Source organism: Cryptomeria japonica, chromosome 3, assembly GCF_030272615.1.
Source record: "Cryptomeria japonica chromosome 3, Sugi_1.0, whole genome shotgun sequence".
Classification (NCBI taxonomy): domain Eukaryota; kingdom Viridiplantae; phylum Streptophyta; class Pinopsida; order Cupressales; family Cupressaceae; genus Cryptomeria; species Cryptomeria japonica.
In genome coordinates, this window is record NC_081407.1 from 778,035,403 (window position 1) to 778,043,257 (window position 7,855).

Consider the following 7,855-nt stretch of genomic DNA (forward strand, 5'->3'; position numbering starts at 1 on the left):
CAGCCTTCTTGTTGGCTTGATGCAGTTCATGAGTATGTACAATAGTCATCATATGAAGATGAGTGTCTTTTCAACATCATCAATTCTCCCTTCTAATAACCAGAGTCTTCTCCTTCTAATGAAGAAGAGTCCTTTATTTTGGTTAATGACTTCAAATAACTCATAATTGGATACGTCAGGAAAGTATTGGGCAAATACTTTCTCCCTTATTTCTTGTTCCTTCTCTATGGCAATGTGCCATTTGTTGTCTAAAGAATTATACAAAGAATTCGGTGTCTCAGATCTAATTTCTGAAGGTGACCTGTCATTAACACACAAATACTTAATGATTTCCTATTCAACTTCTTCCTTTTCATCATCATTGAAGTCATCAAAACAATCAATTAAATCATTCAAAAAGTTTCTCCTAATATTCTTTATAGTTATTTGACAATGTGTCAAAGGTTTGTAAGAAGAAATATCAATATTTACCACTGCAGATGTTGCCGGTTCATTCTTTGTCTTTTTCCTTATTTGCCTAATCTTCTTAGGTGGTTCTTCTGACATAGTTTCTTTTGATTCCAGTATATTGCTTTTAATCTTCCGCTTCATCTCAAAGACTTTGGTAGGTGCAGCTTCCGGTTTCTTCTTAGCTGGTGACCGCTTGGTCACTTTGGGACTGGTTGCAATAACCAGTGCCGATGCTGAAGGCACTGCCTTTCCTTTCTTTTCTGAGGGTTCTACAACTAGTGTAACCCTTTCCAAATAGGTGTCAGTTCTCTTTGCCTTAGGATCAAGGGGTGAGGTGATTAGGGTAAAAGCATACCTATCCAACATATCATACATTACCTCATAGCCCATAGGCTCCACTTCTTCCTGTATGGGCTCAACGGCCTCCATTATGCATTCATCCACTTTGATGGTGAAGCATATGTCTTCCTCATAATTTTTTACTATATCACTAGATATTCTTACCCTTTGGTTCATTTTGCATCTGAACTCATCAAAGTATTTGTTCAGTGCTTCTGGATAGTCGATTCTAACCGCTTGTAGACTTTCCTTGATTTTCTTTGTCACCGGTTGGTCAACAAACCACTTGAATATCACCTACTCCTAGAAAGTAGCCTTGGAAGTAAAAGAACAACCCAACTAGTAGTTGTCCGAACTTAAATCTCAGTGCATTGTCCTATTTGATCGAATTAAGATTCAATAGAAGTTGCCTTTGCATACAAGTGCACAGATCAAATGATGCATCTTCCTTGATCATCTTGTAAGTGACATTTACCATTGCAGCAAAGACAGAATTAATTCTGCTAGAAGAGAACATTTGGTAACCTATCACCATGGAGACATACTTGACTAGATCATCCTTGATTGAGTTGATGGTCATTCCACGTGAGTCGCTCACTGAACCAGTGAGCTTGGACATTACAGTCTTGCTGACCTTCCTTAGGGATGGCACTTCCCCTATGTTACAGAAACCAGTGACGGCATGAATTGCTTCTGATGTGATATCATCCGTCCGCTCTAGGTACATCTTATCACCGTGTACCCTGCTTAGAATAATGCGAATGTAATCATCCAAAAATTCTTCAAGAAAGTACACTACATTGTGAAGTTTCTTCTTTTCCACAATGCGGAATTCCAGTTTAATCTTCTTATCCTTTCTAGAGAACAAGCTCAGTTGGGAATGGACCACAAGAGACCCTAGGTCTTCGATTTTCCAGTCTATGTAATCAAAAAAGCCTTCTTCCACTATAACACCAGCAGGTACTTGAGACAGGGCATTGTATTTTGACTTTCTTTGAATGAAGTCCATAGAATCAACGGGTCCACTAGAGCTATCATGTGATGCGGAAGCCATGATAAATGGAGAATTATGAAAAATACCTTCGTAGATCAAAATTTAGGGCTTCATAATTTGAACTTCACCACACACTACTTCAGTTGCAGAGATACTGCTTTGCGTTCTACACTCCAACAGATGTTTGCTTCAAGATTCTTCTTCAGGATTTTGATAAATTCTTTGAATCGTAGTGTAAATCACTTTTCTTCACTCTGCACTTGAAAAAATTCTTCACTCGAAAAATGATAAGTGAGAAATGATTTGAAAATTCCTTTTAAATAGGTTCTCCACCTACCATAATAAATGCTCCACTATTAGGGCGTAAACCCTAATTTTCCTTTTACCATTTCCGGTCTTCTGCTGACTAACAGGTATCTCATACTGGTTAAGGTCTTTTATCAGTGTCAACTAGGGGTTCGAGATATTTCACTGTTTGCTCCCCCTAAGCTTTTTGTAGCTTAGTTTGCCAGTTCTGAAATTTCCACACTAGGTGTAGAAACCGGTTCTTCTTGCAACACTCCTAGTTTCTTTTTCCAGGTTTTGTTCATATCCGCTTGAATAGTTTCAATATCAATATTTCCTTCCAGAGTGACTGGTATGTCATATGATATGTTCTTTCTTGTTCTGCAGAATCTGGCAATGTGACTCGGTTTGTTGCAATGATAGAAGACCATTCTACGTGCTCTCCATGGTCTATTATTTATGTTACTATTCTTCCTCCTACATGTTGCAGCAGTGTGACCATGACAATGACAAATCAAATAGTTTTCTCTCCATCTGGTTGCCGCTTGATAGCCACCACTACCTGACTGATGATTAAAGCTATTAAACCGATTGGGATTCTGGTTCACAAAAGGTTCCAGACCAACTCCTTGAGCCCTATGAGGATATCTTCTAGTGTTGTTCATAACAGACCTACATTCAGATGCTCTATGCCCAAACTTGTTGCATGCATAAAAATTACCATTGAACTTATTGGATCTAGGTACATTGTTCATAAAGTAAGAAAAATTATTGTAGGCTTTGCTCCTACACACATTAGCAGTATGTCTTTCTTTAAGATAGTTAAAGCAAATAGGTTTGAAATTTTGCTTACCTTTACCTTTGAATGCCGGTTGCTTCTTCGATGCTTCAACATTTACACCAGAGGTCTCACCTTTCTCATGACTAGGGTAACCAAGTCCATTAGTATTCTTGACAGGTTTGACCGATTCAAGCTTTTGCTCTAGCTTAACAGTACTCTTGTTGAACTTAGCAAGTATTTCCTTTGACTCAGAGAGTTCTTTAGAAATAGCAGCATTTGTTTCCATCAAGTTTGCATTCTCAGAGATGGCTATGTTTAGTTCTCCTTGCATGTCTTCCTTTTCCACTTTGCTCACATGGAGTTGAGTGGTTAGGGCACTTATTTCTTGTTTTAACTTGGAGATCTCATGATCTCTATCTTTTACAAGATCTTCAACTTTCCTCCAGTTCTCAATCTCTTGACACATTTGGATAGTCAGCCCTTCTAGCTCCTTTCTTAGGTTGGAATTGGATTCATTAAGCTTTTCTACTTCTTGAATAAGGGCTTCCATGTCTGCTTCATCAGAGGAACTATTTTCAGTTAGCTCCATTAGTTTTTTAGCATGTTCTCTCCTTTTTTCTTGAGAGGCCTTATATTTGACCATAAGATCATCATAGGCTTCCTCAGACTGAGTGAGCTGATGAGTAATTTCCCTCATAGTGTATTCCCCCATATCTCTTTCCAAGTGGTTAAACTTATAGAAAGGTTGGCTCTGATACAAATTGATGAATACTAAGAGAGGGGGGGGGGTGAATTAGTATGCCAAAAATTACTGTACTTAAACACTTTACTAGTCTAGCAGTAAACTGGTAAAATAGTTTAGCATACAAACTGGTTAGCACACATGCAAACCAAATAGAAAATAATGCATTCAGCCACAAAAGCACAATCACCATAACACAAGAGATTTTGATGTGGAAACCCAAATGGGAAAAACCATGGTGAGATGAAACTCACAAGTAACTATTTGCAAAATAGGAACCAAACCAATTAAGGTCAGACCGATTAAGGTCATAAAATGTTCTTTACCAGAACAGATCCTGTTAGGAATCTCAGTCTCTATTAGGAGATAAGTCTGATTAAAGACTACCTTGCTAGAGGATTTTAGATCCATAGATGTGAACCACCTTGTTAGAGGATTTACAAAAGGCTTTTTGGGCCTACCTGGCTAAGGGCTTCAAACTTGTGGAAGATGTGAGTAATCAACAAGTGAGTGATCTAGCAAATAACACATATTGCTTGGTTAGATCCTTGATAGCTCATTCCTAATGCATTCCAACATTACTTCAGTCTTCAACACATTCACATTCTACCTTCTCTCACAGACATGAACTTCTCTTCTATAATCTCACTTACAAAAACTCATCAACCACCTTAAACCCTAGCAACACCCTAAAAACCTAGACATGATGTCGTTATAAAGGAATCTACTTTCATGTCGGTCCAATAGGATTACAATATAATTTCCTAGGTTCAATGCATCTAGACACTTTTGGTAACATGACACAAATGCATCACCAAACAATTGGTGGATGGTAACTCATCACAAAATGCCAGTTGGTAACTCATCACAGAGTATTACCGGTTCAAACAAAATACCGGTTTAAGGAAAATATCGGTTGCCGGTTTGACAAAATAAAGACTGTGAAATATGAGTTGTGCCACTTTGTTCCTTTGTACCAATTTAGATCCTCAAACTGCTTGGGGTCTTCATACCGCTTCAGACCAGTAAACACTTTCTGCAAAACACCGATAGTTTAAAGACTATAATAAATCATACCAGTTGGAACAAATACTGGTTGAGCTTTAACTCATACATACATAAAGTGATCTCAAATCAAGTGTATGTCCATCAATGACAATCACAACATCAATCATAAAAAATGCCAACAATATCCTCTTTAAGGTTTGTAGTTTATAACATAGTCAAGTATTATTATACTATTCTAGCTACTTCTACAACAGATTCATCTAAGATTAGGTTGTATGGAAATACTAGAAAAACAAGGATTGCTTTCTTGAGTGGGTTAGCAGATTTATAACTTGTGAAGGTGATGTATTATGGTACTACTAAGGAGGTTAAGGAACAAATTAACAAAATTTATGAAGGAGATAATTAAATAAAGAAAATCAAGATGCAAATCTTCAAGTGCAAATTTGAAAATTTAAGAATTTCAGAAGATGAGGATTTTGCTAACTATATGCTCTAGGTGGATGAAGTGGTAAAAGGCATTAGAGGTATTGGTGGAGAATCAAAAGAAGATGAGGTTGTGATAAAGGTACTTATATCTCTTCCAAATCTTATAGTCATAAGGTATCTACTATTGGGGAAATTATGGACTTGAATAAATATTCAATGGATCAACTATATGATGCTCTCACTACCTTTGAGATGAGAGAGTATGAAAAAAATACCCCAAGAAGGAAGTTGCATTCAGGTTAGTAAGAAGGAAAGAGATGTAGATATTGGCCAAATTGATGGATTTGATAAAGTTGAAGCAAACTTTGTAAGAAGATTTAAGAAGGGCATCAAAAAGTATAAAGGTAAGCTACCTTTCCAATATTTTAATTGTGTGAGAATTGGTCATTTTGCCTCTAAATGTAGTTTATAAAATAAAAAATGTCAATAAAAGAGAGAAGTTAAAAAGAAGTCTTCATTCTAAGGAAGGCATTTGTTCTTCAAAAGATGAGAATCATGATGGTTCAAATGATGAAATACTCTTCATGATCTTGAAAGTTGGTGATAAAATAGTAATATTGAAAAATGTAAGAAGTTTGATACCTTCCAAGCTGACAAAGATAATGAAAATTAATAATTGTATGTACTCACTTCCATGAAAAAGAGGAGGTAAATGCCTTAATGACTGATAGTGGTTGTTCCCATCACATGATTTGTGACAAAGGGAAGTTCATCAGCCTTAAAAAATGGATTGAAGGATTAGTCAAGTTTGGTGATGAAGGCTTTGCACAAACTTGTGGAAATGGTACTATAAAAATTGATAGAAAGAACAAGGCTAAGGATATTATTTATGTTAAAGGACTAAAAAAAAATGTCCTTGGCATTATTCATACATGCAACAAAGAATAAAATATTACATTTATGACAAAGGATGTGAAATAAAAAAAAGTGACTCTGGAAGACCAATTACAGAAGGATCTAGGACTGATGGAAATGTTTATCATCTAGAGCAGGATAATGAGAGAAGAAGTTTAGAGAAAAAAAACTAGTGAATGTTGGATATGACACAAGAGGATGGGTCATATCAATTTTGACAACATGGTGAAGGTCATCTCTAAGCATGTGGTAAGAGACATGCCAAGGATCATCATGTAGGTACAAACACTTTATGCAAGGAATGATAGATCAGGAAGTAGAAAAGGATGAGATTCAAGAACAAGGAGTAGTCTTTGATAAAACCTTTGGAGTTGATACATGCTGACTTGTGTAAACCAACCAAGACAAAGAGACTCAATGGTGAAGGTATTCTATGTTGCTTATTGATTATTATTCTAAAATGACATGGGTTTAATTTTTGAAAGAAAAATTAGAAGCTCTTGATAAGTTTAATGATTTCAAATGTATGGTTGAGAATGAAATAGATACTAAAATCAAGTGTCTAATATATGATAGAGGAGGTGAATTTACTGTTGAACACAATGTACCACTGAGAGGGGGTTGAATCAAAGGTATCTAAAACTCTTAAACCTTTTCATACTAAGAGAGAGTAGTGGTTAGTAAAACAAACACAAGGAAACCTACTGATGAGATAATGCAAGACTTCATAATGCAATTACACAAATGTACATCACATGACACCAATATATATGAGGAAAACCCAAGATGGGAAAAACGTCGGTGAGAAGTGCTATTGGAGTCTCCTACTCCAATCCAACCTCACAATGAAAACCTTTGGTTAAAATATTTAGGGCACCAACCCAAGGAGTACCACTCCTGATTTAGGGCACCAACCCAAGGAGCAACAAACCCTAATTTTAGGGCACCAACCCAAAGAGCACCAAACCCTACACAGAGCTCCAACTCAGTGATATGATAGGTACATAATCAATTACAAAAGTAATAGTCTGATTACAAGTGAATCTTGTAACCACTGCATACACTTTACCCTATCGGTTTCTCACCTCCTCTACCTCACCAATTGACTTCTACTCTTCCTTCTCTCTCTCTCTCAATCTCTTTGCTCACCTTCACTTGCTGCTACTGACACACTAATTCTACCTTTGCTAGTTGGATGATTAGTCAAAACATACACCTACTATCGATTTCTCTACTCACCGGTTTATCCTTTCTCTACTCACTACTTGATGGATCTTCTCTCCCATACACACATGCAGATACTACCTTCCAATTGGCTTTAACACTGTCAATTTCCACCTCTGCAACTCACTTTACAGTTTGCTGGTTTGTCTGATCTTGTCGGTTAAGCCATTGTTAAACCATCTCACTGGTTTAACCTTCCCTGCTAGCTCTTTTCTTCAGATGCTGAGTTTCTTGACTCTTCTCAGTCTTATCTCCACTCTTCTCCACTCAAGATCAATCTACTTCACTAACTAGCATCACAAAGTCCAGTCTTCTGCCTCCATTCTTATTACTGAGCTTTCCCACCAAAACATAACTTGAAATAATTGGTGCGTAAGGGTTTCATCAACTAATCATGAGGTCAATTAGATCCAATCAAATCTTGTTCTGCATGAGGATGAAAAACCAACAAGTAATCAGGCATCACCTACCATGTCTTCTTCCTTCCAAGACATGTTTGCTAAACTTAGCAAACACAGATAGTCCATCGGCAAGGCACATAATCAATCACCATAAATGGTTCAGTAGATTGCATCACCAACCTCATTCTACACCTGGACATTCTACATTGATCGATGCATCCCATCAATCACCTATGTTCGACCTTCCTCGATCCACACACCTCTGCAGCACCTCCCATGATTTATGG